Here is a 24436-nt window from a genome sequence, read left to right as displayed (position 1 = left end):
TCTCAGATGAGGAAGCTATGAACCTGTTTGACTATGAAATAAACATCAGACAAATCGCACTCCCAGTCTGTTATATAAAATGCCTGGCCACCCTAAAATACAAGTGCAATAAAAAAAAAAAAACATCTGTAACTCAGAGCCAAGGGTAATATTGTGATACCTATGTGAAATGTGTTCTTGGTAGAAAAAAATTAGTCCTTGAAAAATAAACCTGAAAAAATGAGGACTTAAGAAAATGTTTAAAAAATAATTAAAGGTTAAATAGAAAAATGTTTACATAACATTCAACTAGAAAAAGAGCATTTCAATAGGATATAAGAAGTACTAGCCATTAAGAAGAGATAAATAAATAATACTACCTTAAGACATAAAACTTTTATGGATTACAGAGCCTAATTAAAATGTTAAATAAAAGGTATTTTATAGAAATTATATTCATATATACATATAGAAATTATTTATAAAAGTATAGACATTGTAGAAATATTTCTGGTACTAACTCCAATATTATATAAAAAAAGAACTATACAAGAATTGTTACAAATCAGTACAAAGAAAACAAATGAATATGGGCAAATCTGACATACTAATAGTTCAAGAATGTATTTTTCAATAAAAGAATAAAACAACCAATACAATTTCTAAATGGTTAACATAAATGTGAAAAGGATTTTAACATCTTTACTCATTGGGAAGACACAAGTCACATCTAAGGAGGATTAATAATAGTTCAGTCCATCAAATATGTTAATTTTGTGATGAAAATGTGTATACTTTGTGATAATTCATCAAATTTTAAACTTTAGGTCTGTATGTTATTCACTTTGTATATGCACTTTATGAACAACCTATCAAAAATAGCAGATGGGATGTCAATTAAAATTAATGATGCATGTAAAAACTTAAGGAAATATGGTAATTAGTCAACTAATTTACAAACAGTTTGAGAGGAGGTACTCTGTGTGGACAGATAAAACTGCTTTCAGCAGTATTAGGTTATTAAATATAAATCCCAGTTCCAGGCTTGGGCAACCTTCCTAAGAGTAGTTGGCCAAGAAGTCCCCTAAGGTAATCAAATCAGTAGAGACAATACTGATTTTGCTGCCCAACTAGAAGATAAGCTTTTACTGATGAAAATGCTGTATGCACTAATCACAAAGCAAAAACAAAAATAATTCAGTTTAATCTGAAAATGGGATGGAAGCTTGCTGTTGTAAATCCCTCATATCAACATAAGCTTCTGTGCTATTAACAATAATAAAGAAAAGTACAAATGCTATCAAGAGGTGAGGGGTAAAGAAGGGCATGGAGGGACTTTGAGTGAGGAAAGAGGAAGGCCTGGGAAGTTACATGAGTATATTTTAATTTTAAAAAGTAAAAGATGGCAGATAAAACAACATGTTCAAATTTTCTCACATTGGAATTTAGGTACTCTAAAACGAATGGATTATTTAACTAAGAAAATCTCTCATCACTGTATTACTGATTTTTACAAAAGAGAATGAAATGACCTTGGCTATAATTTAACATGCGTATAATGCCATATTACCTAGAACATTAAACTAATCATGAAAAGTTATTTCAAATTTTCACCCTTTGTAAGTTAGTCCATTCAATATCCTATTTTCAATTCAATGCCATATTAATACATGCTGTGTGGGAGGGGGTGCATTTATGTGTTCATGGGTGTGTGCAAGAATGTATGCAAGCACATGAAAGACTGAGATCTATGTGTCATGTCTTCCTCTATTAATCTCCAGAGAGTCTCTCAATGATCCTAGAGTTCATTGATTCAGCTAGACTGTCGGGCCAGTCAGTTCCAGGGAGCTACTTATCTCAGCTACTGCTTTCTGACTTATCTTTTGCTGCTGTGTTATTTTCCCCATTGCTGCTGATTCGTTTGCTGATATTAGAATCACTGTTTCCATTCTTCTAATGAGAACTAAGGAAGTCTGCAGATCTTCACTTTCAATCTGGACTACAGAGGCATTCAGACTCAAGGACACAAAAACTACTTCATACTCAGTCTCATGTCAATTACAAAAAGCTGTTGTTCCCATTTTGAGCTTATAAGCTGATCTAACAAATTCATATGTATGTTTTCCTTCTATCCACTCTCTTTTATTAAGGCAGTGATTCTCGGTCTTTCTGATCTGCAATCTTTTAATACAGTTCCTCACTTTGTGGTGACCCCCATCCATAAAATTATTTAGTTGCTTGTGCGGTGATTCACAGCTGCAATTTTGCTACTGTTATTAATTGTCATGCAAATATCTGATATGCAAAATATCTGTCTGACATGCAGGATATCTGATATGTGCACCTCCACAAGCAGGTTGCAACTCACACGTTAAAAACCACTGCTCTAGAGAATTCTGATACATACAACATATGAATATCATCATTGAATGTCAATTGATCACAGTATTTAAGTAGTATGTGTAATATCCTGGCTTCAATTTCAAGGCCAACAAAAATACTGTACTAGTTTTAAAATCATTTTTATTAGATGATTTCCTCATGCACAGAAGCTGACTCCAGTCTTCATTGGCTCTCAGAAATCTTATGTATCACAGTTTATAAATAAATATTTAAAATGAATGTATACAAATATCAGTGAAAAAACTTTGAAATAGTTTTAAAGCTTAAATTCACTTTTTTAAAATATTGCATTATATATTTACTTCAATATAAAATTAAACATGCTATAGAAACAATATAATTGGACTATCCTTTGTAGGTGCAAAATATAAAGCCAATATAAGAAAGAAAGCCAATATAAGTTGGCTTTCTTTCATGAGCACATTCCTCTGAATGAACTTAAGTGTAATGTAAGAGATTATTGTTACTGATCTTTACATTATCTTTGATCATCAAGTAATTTGTAGAGAATTCATTGATCTTGATTCATATCTAGTATAAGTAGCCAAATTAACACAATGAAATACATTTTAAAATACTTGTGATGCTATATAGTAGTTTTATAATAGCAACTTCACTAGAGTTTTTAATATTAAAACAAAGAATTATTTCCTCAATTATTTTTCATGTTTCTCTCATATATTACATGCCTACCACAGGTTCTCTTTCCTCATCTCCTTTCAGTCCCTCACTCCACCTTCCATCTCCCCCAGATCCATTCTGCCTCCTTTCCCTTCAGAAACAGGCAAAGCTTTCAGAGATGACAACCAAACATGGCGTATCAAATTGTAATATGACCTGGCACACTGCTTCATATCAAGGCTGGACTAGGCAACCCAGCAGGAGGAAAATGGTCCCCAAAACAAGCAAAGGGGTCAGGGGCAGCCTCCACTTCCACTGTTATGAGTCCCACAAGAACATCAAGCTACATGCTTATAACATATATGCAGAGGACATAGTTCAGTCCCATATAGGCTCCCTGATTGTCAGTTTAATCTCCTTGAGCCCCTATGAGCCTGGATTCTGTGAGCGTTTGTCTTGTGGCGTCCTTTTCCACTCTGTGTACTCCAGTCCTTCCTCTACCTCTTTGTAGGATTCCCCAAACTCTGCCTAATGTTTGGCTGTGGTTCTCTTCATCTGTTTCTACCAGTTGCTAGGTGAAACCTCTCTGATGACAATTAGGATAGGCATCAATCTATGAGGATAACAGAATGTCATTAGGCATCATTTCATTGACTTTGGGGGACAGTCATGTTTGGTTCTGTTCTGGGCCTCTGAGTTATCCAACCTCTGGTTCCTGGCACTCTAGGCAGTGTCAGCTGCAGGCTCCATCTCATGGCATGGGTATTAAGTTGGACCAGTTATTGCTTGGCTACTCCTGTGAACTCTGTGCCACTTTTACCCAAGCAAATATTTCAGGCAGGATAAATATTAGGTTGAAGGTTTCATGTCTCAGTTGGCATCCCAATTCCTACTTTGGAAGCCTTGCCTGGTTACAAAACTTGGTTGGTTAAGGTGCCATAATCCCCATTTCTAGATGTCTTCCCTAGAGTCACCTTTATAGGTTTTTGGGAGCTTACATTGCATTAGATTTCCATCTCACCCCTGAATTACTCCCAGCACCAGTAGTTTCTCCAAGTGTTCTCTTTGCTCCATCATCCCTTGAAATATTCCCTCCTGTTTCCATCCACAACAGCCCAAAGTCCACCCATGAAATCTATTTCCCCTTCCCTGGAAGATCTATGTATCTCCTCCCCCTTGAGGCCTGCTTGTTACTTAACCTCTCTGGATCTGTAAATTTTAGCATTATTTTCTCTTATTTTACAGCTAATGTCCACTTATAAACAAGTACATACTATGTTTTTCTTCCTAGGTCTGGGTTACCTCACTCAAGATCATCTTTTCTAGTTCCATCCAAATTTGTCTCAATTTTTTATGATGTTAGGTTTTAAGAGCAGACTAATACTCCATTGTGTAAATGTGCTGCATCCTCTTTTTGTAATGTTACTTAAATTCTAGCAATGTAAGAATATTTTTCAATGATGTAGCTTAGTGTGAACGCTCTTTTCCATCCATTCCATGGTTGAGGGACAACTGGTCTCCATTTGTCACTATTATGTATAAAGCTCCAATGAAGTAGACCAGTACCCAATTTTCTGAGAATTTCCAAAGTGGATCTTCAAGAATTCACTCAAACCAACAATGGAGGAGTACTCGTTTTGCTCTACATCTTCTTTAGCGTGAGCTGTCACTTGTGTTTTTACCTTAGTCATTTTGACAGGTGTAGGATGAAATCTCAGAATCATTTTGATTTGCATTTCTGTAATGGCTATGAATGCTGAACATTTCTTTAAGTGCTTCTTGACCATTTGAGGTTCCACTGTTGAGAATTCTCTGTTTAGAGCTGTACCCCATTTTTTACATGGGTTATTTGGGTTGTTAGTGTCTAACTTTTTTTGAGTTCTTTATGTATTTTGGAAATTAGCCCTCTGGTCAATGTGGAGTTGGTAAAAATATTTTACCATTGTATAGTCTGCCATTTTGTCTCATTAAAGGTGTCCTTTAAATACAAAAGCTTTTCAGTTTCATGCAGTCCCATTTATTACATTTTTTTTCTTAGTGCCTGTGCTGTTGATGTTCTCTTCAGGAAGGTATCTCCTGCATCAATGAGTTTAAGGCTATTTCCCACCTTCTCTTCTACCAAGTTGAGTGTTTCTGTTTTTATGTTGAAGCCTTTGATTGACTTTGACTTGATCAGTATGATAGATATGAAACCATTTGCATTTTTCTACATGCAGACACCTAGTTAGACTAGCACCATTTATTGAAGATACTTTGTTTACAATGCATATTTCTGGCACCTTTATCAAAAGCCAGGTGTCCATTGGGTGTGTGTATTTATATCCATGTCTTCAATTAAATTGCATTGATCAAGCAAATTTTTAATGCCAATACTATGGAGGTTTTATTACTACTGCTCTGTAGTAAAACTTGAAATCAGAGGTGGTAAGACTTCTAGAAGTTCTTTTATTATACAAGATTGTTTTCATTATCCTGGGGTGTTTTATCCTGAGGTGTTTTTGTTTGTTTGTTTGTTTTTGATTTTCCATAGGAAGGCGACTGTTGTGCTTTCAAGGTCTGCACAGAATTGTGTTGGAAGAGTAGTAGGGATTGCATTGAATTTGTAGATTGCTTTTGGTAGGCTGACCAATTTTGCTATGTTAATCCTGCCAATCCATGAGCATGGAAGATTTCTCCATCTTCTTATATTCTCTTGAATTTCTTTCTTCAAAGACTTGAAGTTATTGTCATAGAGGTCTTTCACTTGCTTTGCTAGAGTTACTTGAAGACATTTTATACTATTTGTTATTATGTGATTGTGCTATATCCCTGATTCTTTCTCAGACTGCTGCTCATTTGTGTATAGGAGGGCTACTGAATTTTTTATTAGTTATTATTTTATCCAGCCATTTAACTGGAGGTGTTTATATGCTTTAGAAGTTCTTCGGTAGCCAGGCAGTGGTGGTGCATGCCTTTAATCCCAGCACTTGGGAAGCAGAGGCATGTTGATTTCGGAGTTTGAGGCCAACCTGGTCTACAGAGTGAGTTCCAGGACAGCCAAGGCTATACAGAGAAACCCTGTCTCCAAAAACCAAAAAAAAAAAAAAAAAATATTCTTTGGTAAACATTTTGGTGTCATTTATGTATACTGGCATGTCATCTGCACATAGAAATATTTTGACGACCCGCGGGTGCGAATCCAACTCGTTCCTGCGCGTATCCTCCCGTGTCTCATGGGAAAAAAAACAAGTAAAAAGACGGGTGGTAGTGGCACATGCCTTTAATCCCAGCACTTGGGAGGCAGAGGCAGGCAGATCTCTGAGTTCGAGGCCAGCCTGGTCTACAAAGTGAGTTCCAGGACAGCCAGGGCTACACAGAGAAAGCCTGTCTCAAAAAAACAAAAAAAAATTTTTTTTGACTTCTTCTTTTCCAATTTGTATCCCCTTGATCTTCTTTAGTTGTCTTGTTGTTGTAGCTTGAACTTCAAATACTATATGGAAGAGATATAGAGAGAATGAACAACCATGTCTTTTTTTCTAATCTCAGTTGGAAAGACTTTGATTTTGTCTTCATTTAATTTATTTCATTTATTATATAGGTTTGGTATAGGGTGCCTTTATTGTGTTTAGGTATGCACCTCATATCCCTGATCACTCCAATACATATTTTATGAATGGGTGTTATATTTTGTCAAAGGATTTTTAAGTATTTAATGAAATGATCATGTTTTTATTTTCTTTAAGTTTGTTTATATGATTAATTATATTGGCAGATTTTTTATATTGAATCAAATCTACATCTGTAGGATGAAGCCTACTAGATCATTGCAGATGATATTTCCAATATATTCTTGGATTTGGTTTGCAAGTATTTTATTAAGTAGTTTTGCATCTGTGTTCATAAGGTAAATTGGTCTGCAACTCTTTTTCTTTGTTCTATCTTATTTCCATTACTTTTTTATTTATTCGCTTTATATCTCAATCACTACACACCCCACATTCCCAGTATTACACATACACTGTCTCTCCCCCAAGCCCCTCCCCTTCTCACCTGAGAGGGTGGATTGCCCTCTGTGTATCCCCCAATGCTGGCACATCAAGTCTCTGCAGGGCTAGGCACATGCTCTCCCACTGAGGCCAAACAAGGCAGTACAATTATGGGGAATGGAATCCATAGATAGGCAACAGCTTTAGGACAGCCCCCACTCAAGTTGTTGAGGGACCAAAATAGAAGACCAAACTGAAAAACTGCTACATGTGAGCAGGGAACCTAGGTCCAGCCTGTGTATGCTCTTTGGTTGGTAGTTCAGTCTCTGAGATCTCTCAGTGCTTCAGGATATTTGACTCTGTTGGTCTGCCTATTCAGCTCCCTCTGCAGCTCCCAGTCCTTCCTCCAACTCTTCCATAAAACTCCCTGAACTCAGTCCAATGTTTAGGTGTAGGTCTCTGCATCTGAGTAAGCTGCTGGGTGGAGCCTCCCAGATGACAGCTACACTAGACTCCTGTCTGCAAGCATAACAGAGTATCATCAATAGTGTTAGGAATTTGGTGCTTGTCTATAGGATGCATCTCAAGTTGGGTCAATTACTGGTTGGCCATTGTCTGCTTTGAATATCAGGATGACTGTGGCCTCATAAACTGTATTTGGTAATATTCCTTCCATTTCTCTCTTGTGGAATAATTTAAAGAGCACTGATATTAGCCTTTATTTGAAAGTCTGGTAGACTGCTGTACTAAAATATCTGGCCCTGGGCTTTTTTTTTTTTTTTTGCTGCTGTGTTTGTTTGGTTTTGGTTTTTTTGAATCAAATATGGTTTAGTTTGTTTTGGGTTTTTGGGAATACTTTTAATGAATGCTTGTTCAGTAGGGTTTATAAGTCTATTTAAATTTTTTATCTGATCTTGTTTTAATTTTGGTAAGTGGTATCTGTAAAAAAAAAAAACTTCATTTCTTTTAGATTTTCCAATTATATAGAGTAGAAAATTGTTTCTAAAATACGACCAAATAATTTTGGACTTTATCAGCTAAGCTTTGTAGTATACTAGGTTTGATAACAATCTTCATTTTTCTTTTGACTAAAACTTTTAATTACCTTTAATTAAAATTATTAAATCAATTACTGAGAGGCAGAATTATTTTCATTAACTCCTTTTAGTCATATACTACTAAAATAGCATTTTGTTTTATGATATAGATATGACATTAACATTTCTCATTGTCCGTGTTGTGTTAGTTACCTTTTGGATAATGTGATAAAAATGTTTTCACCAAAAGCAACCAATAGATGCATGATCTTCTTTGGGTTTGGGAATCCAGAGGAGTTCATAATCACAAGAAAGGCAATAGGCTGGAACAAAAGGTAGGTTGATTATATTTTGGCACACAGGAGAGCAACATAGTAAATATGAAGTAGTGTGAAGCTATACACATTCAAATCCCACCACTAGTGTTGTACTTCCTTCAGCAAGACCCCAAGTCCTAAAATTCCAAAACCTCCACAAAGAGTGTCAAAAGCTGGGGACCAGGTATTTATGTACATGTGTGGAAGAAGGGCATTGTTCATTCAAGTAACCACACCTTGGAAACATCCATCCATCAAATCACTTGTCCTTTATTCATAATTACCAAATTTCCCTATTAGTTACACTTCTCACATTTATCTGTTTCCTTATCTGATTCATAGATTAAAATAATGTTTCATAAGGAAATCACTTTGTATTCTACTTCATAATTCTATCTCCGAAAACATAACTATTAGTACGAAAGTCAAAATACATTGGCTTTGATGTTCCTTTTAAAACAAGTAAATTCCCATTGATACAAACGATTTCTTCAATTCGCATTGAAAAGTGCTGCCTGTCTTGCTTCGTCCATCGGACTGATTAGTAGAAAAGGAGAAAATATTTACTAAATGGCTGTAAATACAATGAAATGTTACATATAAACATGAGCTAGTGATATTTATGCTATTTTTATGTATACCTAAAGAGTCATACTGAATGATTTCCAAATGAAATGACCAATTGTTTAGTAGTATGTACACAGACAAATTTATGATAGCTTATAAGACACAGCACTGTGTAATCAAATGTATAAGCTTTTCTAAATGAATGCTTTTCAAAGCCAATGACACATCGATATCAGGGCACAAAACTAGGATGACAGAAATGATTAATTTTCACAATGAGGGCAAACTATGTTGACAAGGTAATAGGAAATTTGCATTTTTATGCTTTTCTCATATTTCTAATTTTGAGACTTCTGATGTATATTCCAAAGGCTTCCTTTTATTCATAATTTTAATGAATGAGATGTCATCAATAATTTTGATTCATGAACAAAAATGATTATTATTACATATATAAAATGTATAAATCCTTTGATTTGAGTTCCTAGTTTTAATGATTTCTTGGTTTCTTTGCTCAGTTCATGTGGAAGTAGCAATATAAGGTAAAACTCTAATGACCTGAAGAAAAACATATTGAGCTTAGAACTCTGTTAAAATGTGAAAATACTATGCACTTCCATAAATCATTGTTTGTATAAGAATGTGCACAGTATATTTATATGCATGTATTTGAAAATTGCACTTGAAAATTTGTTATTTGATGATTATTCTTATTTGTGCAAATATCAGATTCATTTGCAAAAGAATTACAAGTTGGTTAGTTGTGTAAGTTTTGCCAGTTACTCAGGGCACAAGGAGCAGAAACCAAGATTTGTTCAAAACAAATGGTATGGAGAAGCTAATGAAGCACAAGGAAGGAAAAGCTAACCAGCTTAGATCAAACAAGAGAAGAAAGAGATGATCATAAGACAAAACATATCAGCTTGCCTCTGATTCCTGAGTGCTATCTGCCAGACAAGAAATACAGAAATAAATGTTAGTACACAAGTCTGGGAGGAAAGTATGAGTTCACTTACAAAGAGAAAAGAAGAAGAAAGAAGAAGAAGAAGAAGAAGAAGAAGAAGAAGAAGAAGAAGAAGAAGAAGAAGAAGAGGAGGAGGAGGAGGAGGAGGAGGAGGAGGAGGAGGAGGAGGAGGAGGAGGAGGAGGAGGAGGAGGAGGAGGAGGAAGAGGAAAAGAAAAAAAAAGATGAATGGTATAATATACTCTACTAATGAGGTTAATAACCAAATCTGATATTGGTAAAGTTGCAAAGGAGTGAAACAGCCTTTGTAAACTATATACCCAAATATCTATAAAGAAAAGGAAGGAAAATACAATAACGGAGGCAAGACCCTATGGCCTAGAGAGAATGTTGAGTGGAACAGCATGCTTATTGCTCTTACAGAAGACCTGAGATGGGTTTCTATGACACCTATACTAGGTGGCTCACAACTACCTTCAGCTCCAGCTCAAGATCTAATTCCAACTCACATGCAATACCCTCTTCTATACACATAATTAATAGAAATAAATATGTTAAAATGAAGAGTTCAAGTGTGTCAACATTGTGAAGTTACCTAGCTAGCAAATATATTTATCATTGATCTAGAGAATGCTTACATTAATCTCTATTATTTTGGGATTTAAAATTCAAATTAATTGTCTTCCTACTGGGAAGATGGTTCAGCTGTTAAAAGCATCTGCCACCAAGTCTAACAACTTGAGTTCAAACCTGGAACCCAAATGATAAAGAAAGAGACAAACCTAAGGCTGCTGTCTTGGATCTACTTGTGTGATGATCCTAGTGTAACTACTATTTTTACATCTGATCTTTTCGTGGAAGGAATCCATTGGCCACAGTATGACCATTTCACCTCACTATCTCCCTGATTCTTTATGACATGTATTAGATTACGCTGAGTACTCATAAATAGAAGTGGAAAGTCTATAAAATATTTATTCATAAAGCATGTCAAAGCATTTTTATACCTTACAAAGAGGAATCACTAAGTTCAGTTGATAGATGCATTGTCAAAGGTGTCTCTTAGTAGTGAAAAGAGATCCTCAGAAAATCTATTAGTTCTCTTACATGAGTTGTGGCAACACCAATGCCAGGATCTTCTATTTACAACTTATCAAATGTCTCCATTAATAAAATAGCTGATAAATCTCTTAGAATAGATGACATTTATAAAAATCTATTCTACATTAATGATATTTTATGCATTTTGGCTTAATTATCAGTTATAGATTTCTTAGAGTACCAACTAGAGACAAGTGGTTTCACCAATAAGTATAGATATTTGGTTTTAAATGTAAAAACTTGTTTTGTGTAATTTTAAAGCTTTAAGCCATTATATAAAACTCCAACCAATCAAAATGCTGAGCTGTGGAGCCCATTTCTAATTGACAGACTTATGAAACACTCACACATAAGGCTAAGGAAATGTTGCAGAAGACATCCGGAAAGATGGTAAGGCCCAGAGGATGGGGCAGTTTTCTGTAAAAATCCGTCTCCTGCTAATATCAAAACTAAACATATAAAGTATCACCAACATGACTGTCTAAACATGAGCTGAAAACAACAGCAATAGGCATTCTAAAGTGAACAGGGGAAAGCCCATGAGACCTCAATCTTACAGAAAGAACTACAGGCAACCAAAGAATGCTGAGAGTAGAAAATTGATCTTCCACAGAGAACAGCATACCAATTGGTTATCCAATACCATATGGTCATCCCTGAAGATATAGTCATACAAATAACATTATAAGGACTGATTAGGTTCTACTTTTAGGTTAAAGAATATATATGTATATACATAAATCTATATGTATGTAGCAATAATTAATGAATAAAGAGGTTACAGATTTTGAGGAGTGCAAAAGGGGTATATGGGATTATCTGAAGGATGGTTAGAACAGGGAGAAATGATGTAATTATATTATAATTTCAAAAATAAATTATTTAAGATTTTTAAAATTCTTTCCATTATTCTTATACTATAAATAGTTCTGAAACTTTTGTGAGATATACTAGCAAAATTTCTCATTTAAGCTCAATCACAGATTTTCATAGGTTTATCTAGTGGTGTGAAAAACAAGATAACTACAGTGAAAATTAGAATATATTAATTGATAAAATATATGAAAGAACAATAGAAATGATTATGCTATATAGAAAATAGCACTGGCAATTTGATTTTGATATAATATGACAGAATGTTTTACATTTTAGTATGAACATTTGGAGCTCAACACTTTAAGCCATATAGTAAAAAAAAAGCATTTCATTAATCAGGCTATTATTTTATTCACTGAGCTGTAGAAAACAATTTCCAAAAGACATTTATCTGAATTTAGAATTCAAAACTTGAGAACATGTGCTCTAACACAGCTTTCTGGCAGCTTCAAAAATTTATTTGTATGATTTTGGAGGGAGGTAAGTTTTTGAAATCAGTGTAATAGTATTTTCTTAGAATAAGTTTGTTTTTATAGATTCTTCCATTATGGGTGCAACACCCAGCCTTCATATGCAAAATGAAAGTATTATTTTAAAAATTGAAGCTTATTTGGTAGATTATAAAATAAACAAATTGAACTGTAACTGAATACATATATATACTAATTTACCAAAACCACATAGATAAATTGAAGGTTTTCTGGAAAATACACCTACATACCTACAAGTGATAATATCACCAAGTTGCTGTTTGAAAATGAATGTGAATGCTCAGTTTTGTATACAACAAAGCAATATTTTTTTCAGGTAACATTGAAGCCTAGAAATTAGTGTAGAAGAGTTCAAGTGGCCATCTGATATAAAGTAAGATATACTTTAGTAATATACATGTTCAGCAATGATTTAGGATTTACTTACCATTGAATAAATATTTATTGATAAGATACAGTAATTAGTTTTTAAAGCCATAATATTTTTCAGTGTTGGCATTAGACCCAGCAAGGACAGTACCATAAGTTATATCCTCAACACCTAAATATTCACCTTAATTGAAACACTTCATAGACCAGTTTTGTACCAAGAACCAATTTTATTAACAATTGCCTCAATTACAGACTTGTTCATCCAATATATGTAAGCAGGATCTAGAGCAGAGAATGTTGCTATATTTGACTATTTTCTTTTCTCTGACCAGCTTTTCAAAATATCAAGATCACCAGGGAATGCCCCCATGCATCAATTACATATAAGTAAGTACTTAAAAATTACAAACAAGGTTGGAGATATGAATCTCTTTCTGGTGTGAATGAAGATTCCTAATTCAAAGAGCCAGAAAACATCTTCGACAAAAACATAGAAGAAAACTTCCACAACCTAAAGAAAGAGATGCCCATAAAAGTACAAGGAGACTACAGAACACCAAATAGATTGAACCAGAAAAGAAATTCCTCCTGTCACATAATAATCAAAACATTAAATGCAGAGAAAATAAGAAAGAATATTAAAAGCTGAAACGGGAAGAAGCCAAGTAAAAAATATAGGCAGACCTATCAGAAATAAAAATGCAAGACATATACCTAAACTTAATGAAAGCAATATATAACAAACCAAGAGCCAACAACAAATTAAATGGAAAGAAAATTGAAGCAATCCCACTAATATCAGATGCAAGACATGGCTACCCATACTCACCCTATTTATTCAATATAGTATGTTGGGAGCCGACCTTTAGCAGAAAGCAGCTAGAAAGCAGCTGTCCACATGCTAGCCACACCTCCAAGGCTTAAGTCATATACATGCACCTACAAGGGGCATGGCAAAAGTGTATAAATACCCTAGATTTCCCTTCAAATAAAGAGACTTGATCAGAACATCTGTCTTGTCTCCATTCCTTGCGTCTTTTCTCCTCATCCTCACTCTCTCTCCCTCTAGACCCTGACCGGAAGACCGGAGTGGCAGTTTGAAGCCAGGCAGAGTGGAGCAGGCCGCAATTTAGTAACTAACCAGGCTTTTTAAGTCTTTTGTCTCAAGCCAGGTAGATCGGAGCCGGTTACAACAATAGTACTTGACATTCTAGCTAGAACAATTAGACAACAAAAAGGAGGTCAAAGGATACAAATTGGAAAAGAAGAATTCAAGGTATCAGTATTTGCAGATGATATTATAGTATACATTAGCAACTGCAAAATTCTACCAGAGAACTCTTATACCTGATAAACAATTTCAGCAAAGTGGATGGATATAAAATTAAATCAAACAAAACAGTAGACTTTCTCTACACAAAAGATAAACAGGCTGAGGAAGGAATTATGGAAACAACACCTTTCACAATATTCACAAATAATATAAAATATCTTGGTGTAACTCTAACAAAGCAAGTGAGTGATCTGTATGACAGGAGCTTTAAGTCTCTGAAGAAAGAAATCAAAGAAGAAATCAGAAAATAGAATGATCTCCAATGCTCATGGATTGGCAGGATAAACAGTAAAAAATGACCATTTTATCAAAAGCAATCTACAGATTCAATACAATCCCCATTAAAATCCCGACTCTATTCTTTACAGAGTTAGAAAGAGAACTTCTCAAATTCATTTGGAATAACCAAAAACCCAGGATAGTGAAAACTCTTCTCAACAATAAAAGAACTCCTGAGGGAATCACCATCATGACCTCAAGCTGTACTATAGAGCAATAGTGATAAAAAAAAACTGCATGGTATTGATACAGAGACAGTCAGGAAGACCAATGGAATAGACCCAGAAATGAACCCACACACCTATGGTTACTTGATTTTGACAAAAAAGCCAAAACCATATAGTGGAAAAAATGAAAGCATTTTCAACAAATGGTTCTGGTATAACTGGTGGTCTGCATGTATAAGAATGCAAATTGATCCCTTCTTATCTCCTTGTACAAAGCTCAAGTCCAAGTGGATCAAGGACCTCCACATAAAACCAGATATGCTGAGTCTAATCGAAGAGGAAGTGAGAAAGAGCTGCAAACACATCAGTACAGAATTCAACAAAGAGTTTTCAACTAAGAAATCTCAAATGGCACCTAAAGAAATAAATGTTCAACATTCTTAGTCATGGGGGAAATGCAAATTAAAACTACCCTGAGGTTCTACCTCACACCAATCAGAATGGTTAAGATAAAAAACTCAGTGGATAGCAGATGTTTGCTTTGGTGAGGATTTGGAGAAAGAGGTATACTCCTCCATTGCTGGTGGAACTGCAAGCAGATACCACAACTTTGGAAATCAATCTGACAGTTCCTCAGAAAGTTGGAAATAGTACTACCTGAAGACCAAGCTATATCACTCTTGGGTATATACCCAAAAGAAGCTCCAACATATAACAAGGACACATGCTCTACTATGTTTATAGCAACCTTACTTACAATAGCTAGAAGCTTGAAACAATCCAGATGTCCTTCAACAGAGGAATGGATACAGAAAGTGTGGTACATTTATGCAATGGAATACTACCCAATTATTAAAAATGACAACTTCATGAATTTTTGTCAGCAAATATATGGAACTAGAAATTATCATCCTGAGTGAAGTAACCTAGACCCAAGAGGGGATACATGGAAACACGGGGACAAAAAATAGACAGTGAAGGAAAGTCTATCCAGAGACCACCTCACCTTGGGATCCATCCCTTCTGCAGACAACAAATTCCTGCATTATTAATGATGCCAAGAAGTGCTTACAGACAGGAACCTTGTATAGCTGTCCTCCTGAGAGCCTCCACCATCATCTAAGACAGATGCAGATAATCACAGCCAACCATTTAATTGAAACTGGAGACCCCAATGTAAGAATTAGGGGAAGGACTGAAAGAACTGAAGGGTATGGCAACCCTATAAGAAGAATAACAACAACTAACCAGATCCACAGAGATCAAATGGACTAAACCACCAACCAAAAAGTATACATGGGTGGGTTCATGGCTACTGATACATATGTAACAGAGGACTGCAGTATCTGGCATCAATGGGAGGGGAGATCCTTGGTCCTGTGGAGGCTTGATGCTCCAACAAAGGGTGATGCCAGAGAGGTAAGGCAAGAGTGGGTGGAAGAGTGAGGTGGGAGTGGGTTGGTGGGTGGGGAAACATTCTGTTAGAGGCAAAAGGGGGAGAGGTTTGTAGAGGGGAGATCGCAAAGGGGAACAACATTTGAAATGTAAATAAATAATTAATTAATGAAAACAAAATATTTTGTAAATAAACACAAATATTTTATATTTTTATTTCTTATTATTTTGCAAAAGCATAGATTATTTAAAATTAATTTTAATTGATAAACTTTGCTTTATATCTAAACTAAAATATATGCTTACAAAAGAAAGTCTAGTATTACTAAAATAAAATTCATAAGCAAGTTATGTAAATCAGTAAGAAAGGAATAGAAAATTATCAAAATAACTTTTCCACTTTGAAAAAAGTATAGGTCTTAAATTTAAAACATTGATTTTTTTATGTTAATGACTAAACATATATCTGATCCGTAGTCCAGCATGTATTATATATTTTCCAGAATTGTTTTGGCAAAGATTTTAAAAACAAAACAATATTTTTTGTAAGTGTTATATATATGTATAAATATGGAGAGAGAAATAATAAAGACAAAGAAAAGAGATATAAGTTTATTTTAAAGTACCAATCAGGGAGTGTGCATTTTGGTTTATTCTTCCTTTAACCAACTCATCCTTTACTCAAGTCACTGGGAAATATAGGAAAGAGATTTTAAAACGTATCTGAAATGCTGAAGAAAATTGAAGAATGGTTCATTTTTTACTGTGAAGTTCTGATTTGCAAGTGAAAACATTGTCCACTGGCATTACCATCAATAAAGTCCTGAAAATGCTTCGAGAACTAGTGAACACTTGTAAATGACAGTGTTTAAGCAAAACCAAGTGATGAGCACACCTGGAAAACTGGGAAATTTTAATTGGTACAATTTTGGTAGAAGAAAGATGGACTAGAGAATTTCCAAATCATAAATTAACACTTTGGAGATTATTTTAATACCCGATAGTCTCAATATGTTTCCTGTCTTCCCAGTCCATTTTATACAGAATGTTTCCTTTCAACTGAATTTTTTTTTCTTCCATGATACCAGGCCTCAATCAGGGAAAATTTCTCCAAAGCACTGCCAGGGAGATTTTCCCATAGCAAACTAAATTATCAAATTTGAAAAGTCTATATGTGGACAATAGTTGAAATAGTCCAACTTCTTTTATCAATCTCTTTTTGTTAGGCATATCTTAATAAAATTTTTTAATCTTCATTTCAGTTCATTCTGGTCTCTGATTCTGGAGCCCTGTGTTGGGGAGAGTGCTGTGCTCCATCTGGCATCCAATGATATAGACCAAAAAAATTCTATTGTTTAAGTTTTCACATTAGGTATTCTTTTCTAAACAAGTGAAAGGATTATACTCTGACCAGGCATGTTGGGATTGATAACTAGAACCTACAGGCTTACTGTAGCAATTATATATCACAAGAGCATGGCAAAGAAAGATCTGGATGGAAGGGGAAAACTGAACGGCCTGTGTCACTTGGATTCAAAGGTTATTGCATTAGTTGAACTAACTGTATTAAGGAATTGATTTTTCTATCTACTCCTAAAATGCAATTATCTCCCTTTTTATTCTATTCTTTTTACCACTCAAGTCTGTTCCCTTCTCAGTATTTCCACCATCATGACCCCTATCAGAATCAAAACCACATTTTCATTGAACTATATTCCACTGGCTTCAAAACAGGTCTACATATTCTCAGGGCTTGGTACAAAATTATGTCTCCCCTTTTATTGAAAATAGATTATTTTCTCATATACTGTATCTTGATTAGGGTTTTCCCTCTCCCTATTCCTACCAGCAACCACCTACCATCCCACGCATTCCAATTAACTCTCATTCTGTCTCCTATTAGGATAGAGTGGGCTTTCAATTGATAGCAACAAAACATAAGAAAATAAAGACCATCACACTGAAGTTAGACAAGGCAAACCAACAGAAAGAAACGGAAACAAGAATCAGATACTGATTCATTTACACACTCAGGAGAACCAAAAGGTATGAAATTGAAAGCTATACACAGAGGAACTGGGGCAGCCCTATGCAAGCCCTGTGCTTGCTTCTTCAGTCTCTGTGAGTTGATATTAACTATACTCAGTTGATTCAGAGGGCTTTGTTCTCCTGATGTCCTCCATGTTCTCTGGCTCTGATACCTTTTCTACTTCCTCTTCCACAGGTTTCTCTGAGCTCAGGAGACATATTTGATGATACCTCTCATTTAAACTATCTCTCTCTCTCTCTCTCTCTCTCTCTCTCTCTCTCTCTCTCTCTCTCTCTCTCTCTCTCTCCCTTGTCTCTGAACTTGTTCCCATCTTGTTTGTGCAGGGGAAACTTTTCTGATAATATCTGAGTAAGGCACTAATACATGAATATAATAGAATATCATTGGGATTCATTTAGACCACTAGAATTTGGATTTATGTCTGTATCTAGACTCTGGTTGTTGGCCACCCAAGCATTGTCTGGTATGGGTTCCTTCTCATTGAGTGGGCCATAAGTTGAATCAAAGATTCATTGTCTACTCTCACAAGCTTTGTCACACCTAAATGTAAATACAGTATATTTTGCAGGCAGAACAACATGGTGCCATCGAAATCTAGCAGATTCTGTAGGCACAACACTGTAGATCACAGGTTCTGTTGCTTGGTTATTATTTACATTTCTCTTTTGGTAGTCTACAGAGTACCTCCATGCCAAAGACAATAGAAGTGAAGGTTCTATGTAGACACCAACTCAACTTCTAGATAGTCAAGGAGTTGCGTGGCTGTTGTCTTCAGCAATGGAAGCTTGCTGTCAGTTTGCAGAGTGCAACCTTTTATAGTGGCAACAGAATTTTTTGTTTGGAGAGTTTCTATGGTATCTCTTTGGCCAACAACACAGTTGGATATAACCCAGTCCCAGTACTGGAAGTTTCATTTGGTGATAAGAGATGAGTATTTGGGACTCCATCTCTCAATTATTTGAAGACCTCATGAGGATTGTCATCATATATACTTAGGAGATTTTCACTGCACTAGATTTCCACACTACTCCTCAAAAGCCTTGCGACTCTAGCTGTCTCTCCAGACATTCCCTCCATTAACCCCATTTTCCTCCTGCTCCCCACCTGATCCTCCATTCCCCCAACCCTGACCCAGTTCACCAGAGAAATCCATCCTATTTCCTCTTTCCAGGGAGATCCATGCATCCTCAAGAACCCTACTTGTTACTTAATCTGTCTGTGTCTGTGGACTGTAGTGTGATTGCCTTTGACTTTAGACCTAATATCTACTTATAAGTAAGTACATATTATGTCTTTTTGGCTCTTGGTTAGCTCACTCAGGATGACTTTTTCTAGTTCCATCCATTTGTCTGCAATTTTGATGATGTTATTTTTTAACAGCTAAATAATACTCCATTGTATAACACATTTTCTTTATTCATTCTTTGGTTGAGGGTCATCTAAGTTGTTTCCAATTTCTGGCTATTATAAATAAGCTGCAAAGAAAATAGTTTAGCAAGTGTCCTGTCCTTGTGGTAGGATGGAGTGTCTTTTGGGTATACTCCCAAGGGTGCTAACAAATTCTCTACTATACTACCAATGCCTTTTATGGACTGCCTTGTGCTTTCATTTCCAATATTATCTTTGCACCCAGATTCCCTTCATTTTCTCTGTTCAAGAGTGACAATAACTTGTGTGTGTGTTTGTATGTGTATATGTGTGTGTGCATATGTAAGTGTATGCATGTTCTCAGTTTATGTCCTCTAAGGAATTTATGAATAAAGGAGTTTATAAATGATCTATAAAATAAATAATTACATTGTAGCTTTTAAATCACCTCTTATGTGACTACATTAGGTACTTTTCTGTTGCTGGGATAAAATATCATGAAAAAAAGTGACTTAAGGTAGAAGTTTACTTTGGTGTATGCTTCCTAGTGAGTGACAGTGCATCATAGTGAATAATCACAGCAGCAAGCATAAGGCATAGTTTCCAGGACAGGAAGCTAAGAGCTCATATTCTCAATCACAAGCAGGAAGCAGAGAGAGCAAACTAGAAATGATACCAGGCTTAAACTCTCTGGGTCCACCTGCAGTGACATACTTCCTCCATAAATGCTGCACCTCCCAAATCTCCAGAAACAGAATCACAAACTGGGGGATCCAAATGCCTGAGACTCTAGGGAATACTTCTTATTTATATCACCAGAGTATCCTTTAGATCTTAAATATAGTATATTGAGGCATGCCCAATTGAACCGTTGACCATTCCAGTTATATATTTCTTCACAGCATCTATAAAAATTTGATATTAAGTTTCTTTGCGTATGTGGTTGACTTTATTTAACCATCATCAGATTATAAGTTTCCTAAAGGCAAAGCTTGCATCAAAGTTTTCCTGTCGTTGTAATTTCAGATACTAGCACATTATCTTGAGCATATACTATGGATGGAAAGAAAACAATTAGGTGACCATATGATGTAAGGCCAGTCGATGATACTCTCTGTGAGACAGAATTTTCATCTGTAAAAGACAAAGGTGAAAACAGACTACCCAAATTGGCTTATTAACATATCAAAAGATACAGTGGTGTTGTGTTTGTGATATAGTAAAGAAAACCATACCAACCCTGGAATGGTATTGACAAAGAAGTTACAAGTTTCATGGTCATAATGAGCTATATGAAAGTAATTAAGCAATTAGTATGCACTAGGCTCTGTTTTATGCATTATTTCAATGAAGCTTTTCAGCTGGAGGTTTGTAGAATCAATATGCTTGGTACATATAAAAAAGCACATTCTCTCTCTCTCTCTCTCTCTCTCTCTCTCTCTCTCTCTCTCTCTCTCTTTCTCCATTTGTTGTCCCTCCTTTCTTCCCCTTTCACTATTTGTTTCTGAGATATCATATCAAATTACAATGTGGCTTAATATATTACAAAGTGTCACACTAAGTTTCAGTGATTAACATAAACCCTAATGAAATCTGATAGCATTTCCTTCTGTATATAACTCATATCAGTGGACCTGGTTATGGACCATTGTTAATGTACTATTTTAGTGCAAAATTTAACTCCTGTATAATTCTTTCCCCAGTCACCTTAGTTAATGAATTAATTCCCTTAAAATGTTTTTTAGGTCAGCCAATTCTCAACTCATTTTACAGATGAAGGAACAAAAACAATGAGATTTCCTTAATGTCATAGCTGAGTCACAAAACCCTCAATCTAATACACCTTGGGGATATCAACATTTTGAAGTCTTTTAAGGACATCTTACTCAGTTCAGTAGCTCAGTCTGTGATCAGGAAGCAGACAAGACTGCAGCATGAATGAAAAGACTCAAGGTCAGACAGACATAGTTGTCGCAGCTCTAAGACATTTGTTCCTTTTGGAATTAGTTCATGGTAGCAGTGATATGTGTCAAACTATCGTACATTTTATATAATAGAAGTCACATTTATCTATCACCTGTGACTTCATAGCATTCACAGAAAACTCTTATTTTATTGGAGCCTAAGATTTCTCCAGCAACAAGGATTAGTATTATGGGCATATAAAATGGATGGCAAAACATATTACAGCTCCTATTTTCTTTTAGTATTTTATTATGGTGGCTTTTTAGCTCTATGTCACAATAACGTGAACAGGGACTTAGTTACATGCTGATTTCTGCTTTATTTCTTTTTATTTATACACAAAAAAAGAATTTGGAGTGTACAATATGTGTAAGTTATGGGGAATTATACTTTCCTATTCACTCTCTCTTGATTAACATTTCTCTAATCTGGTCAAACAGTATGTTACATTGTATTTAGTAGAGAAAGGGATGGCATTACTATGGAAATAATATTCAACTGTGCAACTGGTAATGATAGGCTTTTATTTTTGTGGCTCCTCTTTGAGAAAGACAATATAAACATAACAATCCTGAATTCAACACACTGAATTGAAAGTTTTATTTTTTTAAGAAGCAATAACTTTTTAATAATAAATACTAGGCAAACCATACATCTACGTTTTGAAAATAGGTTACCATATCAATGACCATAAAATATCTTCATATATATGTATGTATCAAAGAAACAATACCAGTCTCAGGAAAAGTGATTACAAACCCATTCATGAAAAAAACTACAGCTAGTAAATTATAATGGAAGTATAAATTCAGTTGGAACAACAACAAAAAATACTAAATCTTTTTTCTACTCCATTACCCCATCACTTTCATTAATATCATAGAAGAAAGATACATTATTAAATCTTTAATAATAGGAAAAAATGTAAATTGATCAATCTAAATGATGTCCATAGTAATGTTTACTCAAAACGTCTTCCCTCATTCTTTGTTTATAATGTTCCAGGTATTCCAATATGGATATGTAAGTGGAAATCAAACTATTATTGAGCATATATTTAGAACATTTTTCTCCCATTAGTAAAAAATTAATTACTGTTGTTTTCCTTTAAAACCCTTCCATCTGAATATATGGTCAAATAAGATCATTTTTATGCATTATATTATACATACAAAATTCTCTAGTACCAGATACAATATGTCTAGTTCTTTTTAAATATGTAAATTGATTGGAAGTTTTTACATTGTTAAAGATTGGTAAATTTTTTTAAGGACCATGACTAATCCACTATCATCTTTTCCAAGCTTAAAATCAAGCAGAGAAACTAATCTTTAATTTTCTCTTTTCTCTCTTCCCCCTTCCCTCTCTTCCTCAGCTGTTGTTTAGGCAAACATGTTAAGGAGACTTTATCAGTGTAATTTCTGGCATTACTTTGAGACACCATCTCATAGCAAACTTTAGTCTCTTAAAATCTTTGTGCCCCCTCTTCTTGGGTCCAATAATGTTTTGTAGATATATCCATTGAGACTAGGTGCCACAATTCTATTCTGCATTTTGAATGGGGGGAGGGGGTTAGTATGATCTCTGTCTGTTGCAAACAGACTATACTTAACTTTGAAAATAAGGACACATGTTTATGATTACTGTTAGGTATTATACTGGCTCAAGTAAATTAGTGGTTGTAGATTTTCCCCCAATAACCACAACTTCACTAGCCCTGTATATGTGGCTAGATTCCCAGTACAGGCATGTTTTCTTTCTTGTTGAACAGAACTTCTATAAAATTAGAGAGCTGTTGGCTACCACTAAGCTATTTATGCCACCGCTCTGCCCTTATGATTATCATTCCATGTTGATTATTGTTGGTTTATAGACATCATAGATAGGTAGACTGTTGTCTGCTTTCTTCCTTTGGAAGATTGAGTGGTGCTTTCCAGTACAATGGAATAGTCTTCATGGCATATTGCCGATGAAGAAAATGGGGAAATGGGAGAGAGAGAGAGAGAGAGAGTGTGTGTGTGTGTGTGTGTGAGAGAGAGAGAGAGAGAGAGAGAGAGAGAGAGAGAGAGAGAGAAAGAGAGAGAGAGAGAAACTGTCATGTGGCCTGATAATTCTTCCTCCAAAAGCCAAAGATCATCCAATAGAACTTGTGACAACAGGCATGAGAAGCCCTCTTTGGAGTTGTTGGTCAGGGTTATCCACAAGACTCCCACAGCATTGCCCTTGGATACCCTATAAAGGTGGAAATTATATCCCTATTGCTAAAGACTCTATGTACTTCAGACACAGGGCCCAGAGGCCCTTAAGCTAGAACAGACTTGAATTATATTTTAATGGTTTTCCATCTAAGTTTTTTTTTTTTTTTTTTTTACCTACAGAAACTCAAATGTTTTTCTAGGTAAATACGACTATAATTTTTTAAAAATTTTGTTATTTATTTATTTATTTATTTATTGTAAACTCCAGATTTTATTCTCCTTTAGGTCCACCCTCCAACTGTTCTACATCCCACATCCCCTACATCCTCTCCAGCCCCTCCCTCCACAAGGATGTCCCCACCCCCACCCCCACCCCCATCCCACCAGACCTCTAAATTCCCTGGGGCCTCTAGTCTCTTGAGGGTTAGGTCCATCATCTATGATTGAACACAGACCTGGCAGTCCTCTGCTGTATATGTGTTGTGGGCCTCATATCAGCTGGTATATGCTGCCTTGCTGGTGATCCAGTGTCTGAGAGATCTTGGGGGTCCAGGTTAATTGAAAGTGCTGGCCCTCCTACAGGGTCACCCTCTTCCTCAGCTTCTCCAACTTTCCCCTAATTCAACCACAGGGGTCAGCAGCTTCTGTCTATTGTTTGGGTGCAAATATATGCATCTGACTCTTTAAGCTGCTTGTTGAGTCCTTCAGAGGGCAATCATGATAGGTGCCCTTTTGTGAGCACTCCATAGCCTCAATAGTAGTGTCAGGTCTTGAGGCTTCCCCCTGAGGTGGATCCTACTTTTGGCCTGTCTCTGGACCCTCTTTTTCTCAGGCTCCACTCCATTTCCATTCCTGTAGTTCTTTCAGACAGGAACAATTATGGGTCAGAGTTTTGACTGTAGGATAGCTCACCTGAAGCCCTGTCTTTCTGTTGGAGGTAAGCTCTACAAGTTCCCTCTCCCCCATGTAGAACATTTCATCTAAGTCCC

Source organism: Arvicanthis niloticus, chromosome X, assembly GCF_011762505.2.
Source record: "Arvicanthis niloticus isolate mArvNil1 chromosome X, mArvNil1.pat.X, whole genome shotgun sequence".
Lineage (NCBI taxonomy): Eukaryota > Metazoa > Chordata > Mammalia > Rodentia > Muridae > Arvicanthis > Arvicanthis niloticus.
The sequence above is the reverse complement of the archived record's forward strand: the minus strand, read 5'-3'. Positions refer to the sequence as shown.